This window comes from Dendropsophus ebraccatus, chromosome 6 (genome assembly GCF_027789765.1).
Source record: "Dendropsophus ebraccatus isolate aDenEbr1 chromosome 6, aDenEbr1.pat, whole genome shotgun sequence".
Lineage (NCBI taxonomy): Eukaryota > Metazoa > Chordata > Amphibia > Anura > Hylidae > Dendropsophus > Dendropsophus ebraccatus.
The window spans coordinates 74,877,783-74,890,097 of NC_091459.1; the positions used below are offsets into that span (position 1 = coordinate 74,877,783).

Sequence of the window (12,315 nt, forward strand, 5' to 3'; positions counted from 1 at the left end):
ATAAAACAGAACCATCTCATGCATAAAAAAATAGCACTACAAAGCAAGTGGGAGATGAAAAGGTGGATGTCAATAGCTTTTTATCAAGAAACATGCATTGCGTCAACACACAGTCCACAAGGAAAAACTGGCAATGTTCAGTAAATATACTTTCTGTCAAGATGATGTATCTTAAAAAAAATGCTAAAACTCCTCAGGACAATAAAGGCGTAATATGTCAGCAGCCTCTTTCATATTCCGTCTTTAAAAATCTCCATCTTAGACTAGAACTTTGGACTAGATTTTTTGTTCTTAGCTCTGAGCAAGCTAAAGGTATCTAAAAGTGATTTTTAAATCAAATATTATGTAAACATTAATATTCCGTCCGACCACAAGGTTAAAATCACAAACTACAACATTGCCTTGAAGTATGGCATGTTTGTTCATGAAATTGAGAACTTAATTATTAAAAGAAATTTGTATAGGTATTGCAAGTGTTTTCACTGTAAACCCTTTTTTCACAGTTTGTCACTGAAAAAGAAATAAAGAGAAATATGATTAGACCACCATAAAAAACACCAAAGGCTAACACCTACTAAAAATAAATCATAAACAAGCTCCTGTTGGTAGGAAGTATCCATAATATGTACTAGGCAACACATTCCTTCCGGCACTTTTAGAAATATATTTTTGCTGTCATTTTAGTGACAATAATCATGTATTATTTAGCTCTGTATAACAACCGATATTTTACTTTACAAGAAAGATAACAGGACTTTGGAGACATTTAAATTAAAACCTTGTCGACAATGAAAGAGGGTCGAAAGTACAGCTGATCGCTTAATGTTAACTACTGTATACTTTCAAATTCAAGTGTTTAACTAGTGTAAATTAAAATAATAAATATACAAAAATGTCCAAATTAGAGACATATATTAATGTGCTGAAAACATATGTTTTTCAGGGACATAGGTTTTACCCTATGCATTTTCACACTAAAAGTCAATAGAGAAACAGATTGTTCAATCTATTCCACACATAAAAACATACAGACTACTGTGAATCCATCCATAAAATGGAACACATCTTTCAGTTAAAAAGGATACTTTAAGCAAAAGCACTGAATGATTCCTTTCCAGTTATCAAGCTGTGAGATTACGCTAAAAAAAGACCTTGGGGAACCTTGCTGTTTCCCTAAAGTAGATCCTAATGTAGTACAAAACAAGTGGACCCCCATGACTCTGTTACCTTTTAGCCTGGGTTCACACTACGGTTATGTGTAATTTAGTGGTAGATGTATGCCTTAAGTGTAGTAAAACAATTTTTTTAGTACATTGGGGCAGTAAAGGCTAGTTGAAGACCAACCAGACATATGCTAAGGGGACACTATCTATATATATATATATATATATATATATATATATATGAAATTTTGGATGAATGGCTACTTATATTAAATCTTACAAGTGCATAGGAATTACCCATGTATGCAATGGAATTAATATTTGCACCAAAACTGGCTTAAACCACTTGCACCGAATATTTTTAATAACTTGTATTTTATTTTATTGGATTAAAGATAAGGAACTCTGCAACAGTATCATAGCCCTTCTTCAGAAACGGAAAATAAAAAGATAACATACAAAAGTAAGAAAACATAGGGTGCCAAAAACAAAACAAAAATAAGAGGAGTCCTTACATGGCAAAAAAAAAGATGTTTTATACAGTGAGAATCAAGTCATAACATAATATTATACTAGAATGTGATCATTAGGTATACTAAAACATGATTGCTAAGTTATATACCCCCAATTAGTTCCATATGGCTATATGAAGGCTCTTTTTCAGTAATGTTATATTTAATATAAAAATAGTAATGAGTCTATTATTAGTTATCAAAACCTGCTGGTCATAGTACAGTAGTTGCAAATTTTTGTACTCAGGAATACGGAGACTCATTTTTTCTTGCACCTACTCGTGGCATAGATTATATTCCATTACAGTAAAATTATTGTCATAGATTCATTTTTATTTTCCATTATTTCCTCTAATTACCGTTTCAATTAAAATATTAATAGGTAAAAATGATTTTTGTTCCTGAGAACTTTTATACTCAAGGTCACAATCACAAATAATTTATAGCATCATTTACACATTACTGTTTATTAACTATGTAATGGAATGCAGTGGAAAAGGTGTGACTCCTGAAAAGATATTACTGGTAATGTAGCAAATATTGTCATGTAAATGAATTGGCATATTAACAATATCTCAATCTCAAGGAGCTCAAAAAAAGCTAAAAATATTAATTGCAGGATTGTTGCTTTGCAGCACACAACAATAAAAGATAATTATTATTTTCCACTAAGATAATATCGCCTGATGACAAAGTCATTTAATATACTAATTAGTTCTTTATAAAATGAATACTTGTGACATCTACAGACAAGAACAACATGATGTTCCTTACACATAGATTTTAAAAATTCCTTCATTTTAAAGGATTACAATTAAGCACATAAAGAAAGATCACTTGAGCGATTACTGTTATAAAATTAAAACTATTCCTTATTGCTTTCTACTGATGAAATCAGTACCAGAGGGAAATATATTGGCCTATTAGTTGTCATGCCTTTCTTTGCCTTTTTTCTGCAACACATTGGCGGAGATTTATTATTGATGCTCCCCTGGCATACGCCATGGAGGGGATGCAGATTGTTGCCTTCTCTGTTGCATATGCCTGCCGTAACCCCCCGCTCTCCTGATAGGCGGATGGGGGGAGTGGCAAGGGGGGGACCTGATCTCCTCCCACACCTAGTTTATCAGGATTTACACCTAAAAACAAGCATAAACCAGGCAAAAATCTACACCTGCTCTAGAGCAGGTGGAATCCTCAGTGCAATGATTGTGCAGGGCCAGCCAGCTTTGCTAATTAAATGCAAATGGAAAAAGGGGTCAGAACTTTATCTAAGACTAGCATACGAGTACCCCAGTCTTGATAAATGTTTCCCAATGTCCACAGTATACTAAACAAGGTGAACACGTCTATTAGAGTGTCATATAAACCTTCATAGACCCTTGGCCCTAAAGATCTATCCAAAGACCTTACCCCATTTGAAGCTGACTTGAATCACTTGCTGCTAGGTATGGGAAATAAATTATGTTTTATTTTTTATAGTTACATAGTTAATACGGTTGGAAAAAGACATATGTCCATCAACCAAGGAGGGGATGGATGCCAGGAAGGGGGAATAAGAGGAGGGGATTAATGCAGGGAAGGGGGATATACGAGGAGGGGATGGATGCCAGGAAGGGGGTATACAAGGAGGGGATGGATGAAGGGGGATATACACGGAGGGGATGGATGCAGGGAAGGGGGATATACAAGGAGGTGATGGATGAAGGGAAGGGGGATGGAATATGGGTACATTCTATGCATATGCATTTATGTTATTTTGGTCTAAGACCTTGTCTAAGCTAGTTTTGAAGCCCTCTACTGTTTTTGCTATGACCAGATCCTGCGGTAGACTGTTCCACAGATTCACAGTTGTCAGGGTAAAGAAGGCTTGTCACCTCCAAAGATTGAACCTTTTTTTTCTCCAGGCGGAGGCAGTGCCCCCTTGTCTTTTGAGGGAGTTTTACCTTGAATATTTTGTCCCCATATTTCTTGTAGGGGCCATTTATATATTTAAATAAATTAATCATATCTCCTCCTAAACGTCTCTTCTCGAGACTAAACAAGTTTAATTCTTTTAATCTATCCTCATAACTAAGATGCTCCATTCCCCTTATTAGTTTAGTTGCCTGTCTTTGTATCTTTGCATCTTTGTACCTTTGTATCTTTTCCATTTCCATTTTTTACTTTTTTTTTTTTTAGTCCTATAGTAACATTATCATGTTTGTACTGTATGTGTTGTTTTATGTAGGGCATAGGCAGAACATCCTTAGACCACTACTGTGAATCGCACTATATCCAAATTTGTTGAAAAACAAGAGAAAAGTGGTTGCCAAGACTCCCACTGTTCATACTTTCATTTTGTTTCCATTTTCTTTTAGTTATTTTTAAGTTAAAAATCATGATTTAAGGAAATGTTCTTGCCTTTAAAATAACCAAACCCCCAATGAAAGCCTGAAAGATTTTATGAAGCCTGTCAGGATTTGTCTTTAGCTTTCATAGCTAGGTTAGGCTGGGTTCACACATGTCTGTTTTACTTAAGCGATAATCAATTTACTTCCATTCCCAATTTCATCCAGTGTGGCACTGCATAGATCACTGGGTAAAACGCAGCTTGTTGCATCTAGTAAATGCTTGTGGTATCCCCAAGTGTTTTCATGGCTCCAGAATGCCAAACATGTGAATTCTTCCTTATAAATGGAAACCACAAGGCTGATGTAAAAGGAACCTTATCTAAACTAAATAACACAGAAAGCATGTACAACAATATACATACATGTGTATGGAAGTGCTGCAGAGGAGTGACTGGCTGTGAACTTCACAGTCCTTTATCTTAATGTGGGAATTCCAGGAATATTTTCAAAATTAATGGAAAATAGCAACAAAAAAAAAAGTATATCACAGTACTTTGAGTTTTACTTATGTGTGATTAAAAACAGAATAAAGCCGAAAAGTCTAATAGGAACACAGCATGTATATCTTGAATCCAATGCACTCTATGATCTGTACGTCATGCGCCAGCACAAGTAAATAAGGAGTTTCCTCAGAGATTTTGCAGTTAATTAAACTTTACACAGAATATTATGATTTGCATATTGCTATCTTTATCTCAAACACTGTGTATGTGGAAAATCATCAAATATCACATAACATTTAAGACTTGTTAGGCTTAATCCTCTCTCATAAATGCAGAACATGTGAGTGTTCATAGGAAAAATAACAGTAAGGGCAATTGATGATTATTACATCTTTAGTGGTCCACAAGAGCCTAATGTAAGGGGATAAACACTTTAAATTAAGACTTAAGGACCATTCCATTATCAATATGGGAAAACACAATGCAGCTAGGAAGGCTAAATTCACATCACGTCTGTAGTGCTGCCTTTCACAAATACATACTGTAATAGAAATGATGGATTAGTTCTTTGCCTTTTGGCTAAGTGTAGAAACTATAGAACAGCCACAGACCAAGAACCAATGCATTTCCATCAAATTAAATAACTGCTTAATTAAAAGATTATATGTCTATGCTTATAAGGCTGTATTTAGACATGGTATTTATTTTGCGTTAATGCACTGTACACAACCAGCACAGAGCACCATGCAAAATACTAAGAGGAGCAGGGGCTCCTGTGAAAGGTAAACCAGCACTGCTTTTGATGGCTTACGGTCAGATTTGCTGGACTATGCGTTCTAGTAGTACAGTATGCGGCAAAACAGAATGCTAGTGACAATACCATGTATATCTGTACCTGAGCAGTGAGGTATACAAGATATGTCTCCCTGCCTAAAAGTGTAATGTACTGAATGTCCACTACAGAACTCCTTGTTTCCATGGTGCCTTAAAGTAGAAGTCCAGTGAAAAATGTTATTAAAGTATTGTATTGCCCCCCAAAATACTCAATATACACTTTTACGGGAAATGCTTATAAAGAGCTTTTTTTCCCTGCACTTACTACTACATCAAGGCTTCACTTCCTGGATAAAATGATGATGTCACAATGCTCAGTGTCCCTACAGTGCCCTGTGTCCCTCAGTGTCCCCCTGCCATCATCCTCTCCAGCAGCCACAGCCCGCACAGCTCTGGGAGTCGGGTCGTGACATCACCATTTTATCCAGGAAGTGACATCACCATTTTATCCAGGAAGTGAAGCCTTGATGCAGTAGTAAGTGCAGGGAAAAAAAGCACTTTGTGCATATTCCGTAATGAGTGTTTATTAGTAATCTGTATAACTTTTGAGGGGCAATATAATACTTTAATAAAATTTTCACCGGACTTCTCCTTTTAAAATAAAAGCATAACCAGATTACTTCTATATACTTTTGCTTTCTTTTTGATCCACTGATTTCAATTACTTCAAAGACTGCATGAAAGATTTTGGTGCTGATAAAGTAGTAGTAAAATATGCTAATGTCGTAAAGAAAAAAATTAAGTTCAAATACATAGTTGTGCCCCCTAAACATGTCAGTAAAATCTGCCTAGATGTCTTATGAGGAAATCCAGACCAGTTTCCTGACCCATAGAGTAGTATTGTGTACTTTGTAGATCATTTCTTATTTTCGTCTGGAATTTTGGCTTGGGTGCCCCAAAAAACCCTATGGGGGCATCCACAATTCCAGAAAGCTCCAGACACACGTCTGGAAACTTACTGTAACTCCAGATGCTTTCTTTGACAGCCCAGGACAGCGGCAGCACCTCGGCAAGTGCCACCAGGTGCTGACCCTGGCCTCTTAACTGTATGCGCTCCTAATCAGGAGGTCATGCAGTTAATAGCAGCACTGTGATTGACAAAGCCGGGAGCCATCAATTGCTCATTATATCTGTCATGCTTGTTGCCAGAGGCAGCAGTATGCCTCAAGCCACATGAGACCTCTACATCCTCACAGTTTTTTGGGCCGTACGCAGAGCAAAGAAGTCCGTCAGGAGCATTGCTCACAGGGATGAGTATGATTTTTTTTTTTACTTTTTTACACCCAGGAAACACTGATGGTTTCTCAGCCCTTTTCATGCAAATTTTGCAGATTTCTCACACTAAAATTCTCTTCAGAAAATCTGCAGCAAATACATAACATATACCCTGGCCTTTGTTTAATATAGTGATACCATGTTCATTTTTTTTTTTAACACAGCTTTAGAAACCATAGCCAAATACAGATCATACATGGAAGACATGGAATACATGGATGTATAAAAAGAAAGGCTGAGACTTTGCATCTTTTATCTCCTTCATGTCACAGGGGGTACCCCCATCCCAGGGATCCACCTACTGATTGGTGATTAGTAGGGTGATTTGTGTCTGCACATTTATTCTTGCACTTGTGTAATGTAACTGTATACTTGACATAGGCTCATATCGTATTGTGTCCTTTATCTTGCAGTACATTTTTGAAGATTATTCCACTTGGATGCTGTTGGACTTTGGTCTTCAAGTCTGTTCGTTTTCTTTTTAGTGCTCATTTAAAATTGTTTGATTCTGATTCTTATAATGCTTTCATTTTTTGAGCACTAGAAAGCCTATATAGCAGAGGTCCCTCTTGCATGGATTACTTCCGCTCGAACTCTCTGTGAAAAGCTAATCCAGCCACTAGATCACCAATAAAAGGTAATCCAAGCCATTTAAATGCCACTGTCAGTTTTGACTGTGGCATTTAAATGGTTAAGTAGCCAGCGTTGACAGATAGCTCCTCATCGACAACTAGTGATCAAATCAAGCTACTGATAGCATCCGGGAGCATACCACTATAGAGAGGGGGCTGAAAGGTATCACATAGGACTGTCACCACTACTGGTATGTCATTTTTAGCACATACTTTCATTGCCCAAAGAGAAATGTTCCAGAATTGTTACTTTATGGGGAACACACATATTTACTAAAACAGGTGAGGAGTGGTGAAAGGTTCTCTGTACGTCTATGTTTGTCTTTGACTTTGAAAACCTGAACGTGAGAACATAGCCTTCAAAGAGATAAGTAAATTGATCTGCTGATGAACAATCCATTTAATATGCCTGATGCACACATTAAACACGTGAAATCAATTCAGATTTAGCAAAATTTAAATGGCCAAATCATTATTAACTTAAAAACAACTTGAACTTGGGAAAATTTATTTGAGTGGCAATACTGGACACAGCCCGCATTTGGAAAAAATAGAGTCGGGTGGACTTGACCCAGCTTTAATGCACCAAGCTCCATTAAGTGTTAATGTCACCCTTCCTTCCCATCACCCTAGTGGGCATGCTCTGATTTTAGCAGGATTCGGTAGCTTACAATAAAACATATGGCCAAATACCTTTGTATATGTGTCCTATGTCTTTATTTAGCCCAAATATGTCCTTTTATTGGCTGGTGAGTGTGTCATAGAGGCAAAGCCAGGATAGGATTTGAAAAGAGGAAAAGACTAAGGAGGAGATTTATCAAACTGGTGTAAAGTAGAATTGTCTTAGTTGCCCCAACAACCAATCAGATTCCACATTTCATTTTGCAAAGAATCTGTGAGAAATGAAAAGCAGAATCTGATTGGTTGCTTGGGGCAACTAAGACAATTCTACTTTACACCAGTTTGATAAATCTCCTCCTAAATCTTTCTTTCATAAGTATCCTCCATTTGTGATCTGTTCCCGTCTTTGTATTTATTTATTAATTGCAATTACAACCTGGATATGTTAATTTGTGCATGCAAATAGATATTTTCTAAGCATTGGAAATGGTATTAATTTTTCAGTTTTGTTAACCCCTTCAAGACTGAGCTCATTGATGCACGGATGTCCATGTCAAATTAATGCAATGTTCCTCCCCCCCTCTTAAGAGCCATACACTTTTATTTTTCTCCTAAAGGGCTAGTTGGGGTTGGTGGTTGGTGTTTTTGCGCCATGATCTCTAGTTTTTACAAATATCATATTGGTGTAACAGAATTTTTTTATCGCTTTTTATTCTATTATTCTATTCTATTATTTTTTTCTGATATATTATTTTAAAAAATAAGCAATCTTGGTGTTTTTTTTTCTTCCGTTTACGCTGTTCACTGTGCGGGAACAATAATGTTATATTTTAATAGATCGGACAATTCCACACACTATGATATACATTGGGGGAGATTTATCAAACATGGTGTAAAGTGAAACTATAAGATTCCACCTTTTATTTTCCAAACAGTCTGGAATCTGGAACCAGGTGGAATCTGGTTGCTAGGGGCGACTGAGCCAGTTTCACCATGTTTGATAAATCTCCCCCAATATGTTTATTTATTTTAAAATATATATATTTTTTTTTAGTTTAATAATGGGCAAGGGAGTATTTTAAACTTTTATTGGAAGGGGGGTTTATAAGGGTATTTTTTAATACTTTTAAAAACTTTTTTATTACACTTTTTTTAAACACTTTTTTCACTGTAAAACATACAATCATTAGATTGCATGTATTGCATGGCATAGCATAGATCAGTGTTATTTTCAATCTATGCATACAGCTTGCCTGAGAGCAGACTCTATGCATGGATGGCCGATCCAACAGGACGGAGGTAAGTGACTTACCCCGCCCGCCGGTACAAGTGATTGGGACCCCCGCAGCTCTCACTGCAGCGGCCTCACACACATCATATCCCTTTAGTGTCAGGAACGTATATATAAATACATTCCGTCTGCACAGGATATGTGAAATAGGAAGATATATACATATTACTGACATGAAGGGGTTAAATGGGTTATCCAGCAATTTTTTTTTCTTTCAAATTAACTGTTGTCAGAAACGTATATGAAATAGGAACGTACAGTATATCTACTGTAAAAGACAATGTGGAGAGGTTGTAGATGGAGTCTATATTTCCCCAAGTTTTATCAGAATGTATGCAGTAGGTCTGGTGTAAAGCCTGGTAATGGGTGATGATGTCCAGGCCACAGCTAGACAGTCCGGGTCTTAGACCTCTGAGACAGAGTAATCAGGACTCAGGTGTGATGGCCTTATAAAAGTCTGCTAGGTGCTCAGATCTCTCTCTCTCCCTGGGGAAAAGAGCTAAGGCCAAGTGTCTGTGAGAGCCCTGCACTAAAACTGCATCAGGTTGTATGGACTGTGCTATATTGTGTTTTGTTTGTGCCAGGTACTAGGCCTGCACTGAGTTAGCCAGGAGCATTTATGTTTAATTAGAGCCGGACAGGCATAGGGTTTTATTTTGATGTTTTATTTTGTTTTACTACAACCTGAGAAATAAAACTGGCTGCGGTCAGTTATACCAAACCTTTGTGTGGACTGACTCCTGCATGTGTGCCTGCCAGAGTGCCTGTCTACCCCAGTAGACCCTTTCCTGCTACCTAATCCCTTACAATTGGTGGAGAAGGCTTTAGGCACAAAAATCTGGCACAAGAGAGCACTGTAAAATTTAAAGGGCCAGTGTTTTTTTTTTTTTTGTGGTTCCGATAAAGGACTGTAAACCTGCACATACAAGATGGAGGACATGATTAAGGCTTTGTTACATGCTGTTGCAGCACAACAGGAGGCTACCAAAGTGCAAGCGGAGGCTACTAGAGTGCAAAAGGTGGCTCTAGAGGAGACTAACCGCAGACTGACTGCTCAGCTGGAGCTTGCACAGGAGGAGCAGAGGCAAGACACCGGGATGCTTTAAAACAAGTTGTGCAGCAACTATCCAGTGTCGCTGGAAGGTCCGCAGGTGTAACAGATGCCAGTCCTACCTCCATAAGGGCCAGTCATTTTTTGCAAAAGATGACAGCAACTGATGATGTGGAAGCCTACCTAACAACCTTTGAAAGAACTGCCAAGCGAGAAGGTTGGCCAAAAGAACAATGGGCAGGACTATTGGCACCTTTCCTTTCAGGTGAACCACAAAAGGCATACTTTGACCTTGATAATCAGGATGCCATGAACTATGACAAGTTAAAAAGAGAGATCCTAACACGGTTGGGAGTTACAGTTTCTGTCTGTGCCCAGCATGTGCATAACTGGATGTACCATATGGACAAACCTCCCCGCTCTCAAATGCACAACCTCATCCATCTTACCAAGAAGTGGTTGCAGCCAGAGATCCTGACAGGCCCACAAATGGTGGAACGGATTGTAATGGACCAATATTTGCGGTCCCTGCCAGTCACCTTACGGAAGTGGGTAAGCCATGGGGATCCCAAAAGTGCTGATCAGCTGGTGGAGATGGTTAAGAGGTACACTGCAGCTAAGGAACTGATGAGTCTGCCACAGCGCCCCCTAGCCCCACAGCGGAGAACTCCAGGCCTATCTAGTAAGACTGTTCTGAGGGTAAAGGGTGCTGGCAGAGCTGATAGAATGGTGCCTACACATGTAGAGACTGAAAGTCAGGGACCTGAAGCCTGGCAAGCTTTGTCAGGAAGGTCGGCGACATCTAAGAGACTTAATAAAGACTTTATAAGATGCTTTAGATGTGATATGCCAGGACATGTTGTTGGTAATTGCCCTATGACTTATGAACCTATGCAATGTGATGCTGCATCAGTAAACCGTCGTTTATCACTTTATGCTAGGCTAGCATGTGTTGCATCACCTGGTGGGGATAGTGATAAACAAATGTGCATGATTAGAGTAGAAGGTAAAAGTGTAAATGCCTTACTAGATTCAGGTAGTCTGGTCACTCTTATAAAATCTGATTTGGTAAACCCTAGAAAAAATCAAGTTGGAACCGTTGATGTCATTTGCATACATGGGGATACCCGTAGTTACCCTACTGCAATGGTTGATATACATACCCCGTGTGGTCCTGTTAAATTTAAGGTTGGGTTAGTGCCAATGCTGATGCATGATGTCATTGTGGGGCGGGATTTCCCACAGTTCTGGGAGCTGTGGGAAAATAGAGTTTCATCTAATATGCCTGTATTTCATGAATCTGAGTCTGTGAGCATAACTTCAGGTAACCCCAAAACGTTTCCTTTTTCTGTCATGGTTGGGGAAGCAGAGGAAACTAGTTCTAATGATGGGGCTTCTACAGATCGGGGAGACCTGACGACAAATGAGATGCCTGACTTGGATGTGAGGAGGGACCAGTTTGGGGCCGAGCAATTAAAAGATCTGACCTTGACTAGAGCCAGGGAAAATGTAAGGGTTATTGACGCGTCACTGGTTGAGCCAGGAACTAGTTTATCTTTTCCCCATATGGCTTTAAAAAATGATTTGTTGTATCAAGTGGTGAAAAAGGGAGAAGATCTGGTGGAACAGTTAGTGGTCCCTAAAGCATATAGAAGAATGGTACTAGATCTTGCCCATGGTCACATTATGGGGGGACATTTAGGAGTCGAAAAGACTACTGATAGAATCCTACAAAGATTCTTTTGGCCTGGAATACACAGAGATGTGAAAAATTATTGTGATTCTTGTCCTGAATGCCAGCTTTCCGCTGTTATGGCACATGATCGTAGTCCCTTGGTGCCACTACCCATTATTGAAGTGCCATTTGAGCGAATAGCAATGGACCTGGTGGGGCCTATTGTGAAATCTGCTAGGGGTCACCAGCACATATTAGTCATATTGGATTATGCTACTCGCTATCCTGAAGCTATACCCTTACGTAATACCTCATCCAAGAATATCGCTAAAGAATTGGTACATGTTTTTAGTCGAGTAGGAATACCAAAAGAGATCCTTACAGACCAGGGTACCCCCTTCATGTCAAGAGTCATGAAGGAATTG

General features: G+C 38.5%; 1 protein-coding gene across 3 annotated transcripts in view; it reads right to left on the reverse strand.

Annotated features, from left to right (window-relative positions):
• The window catches only part of NLGN1 (neuroligin 1), a 384,318-nt gene that overhangs the window by 236,653 nt on the left and 135,350 nt on the right, over nucleotides 1-12,315 (reverse strand). The gene's annotated exons all lie outside the window — the stretch shown is intronic.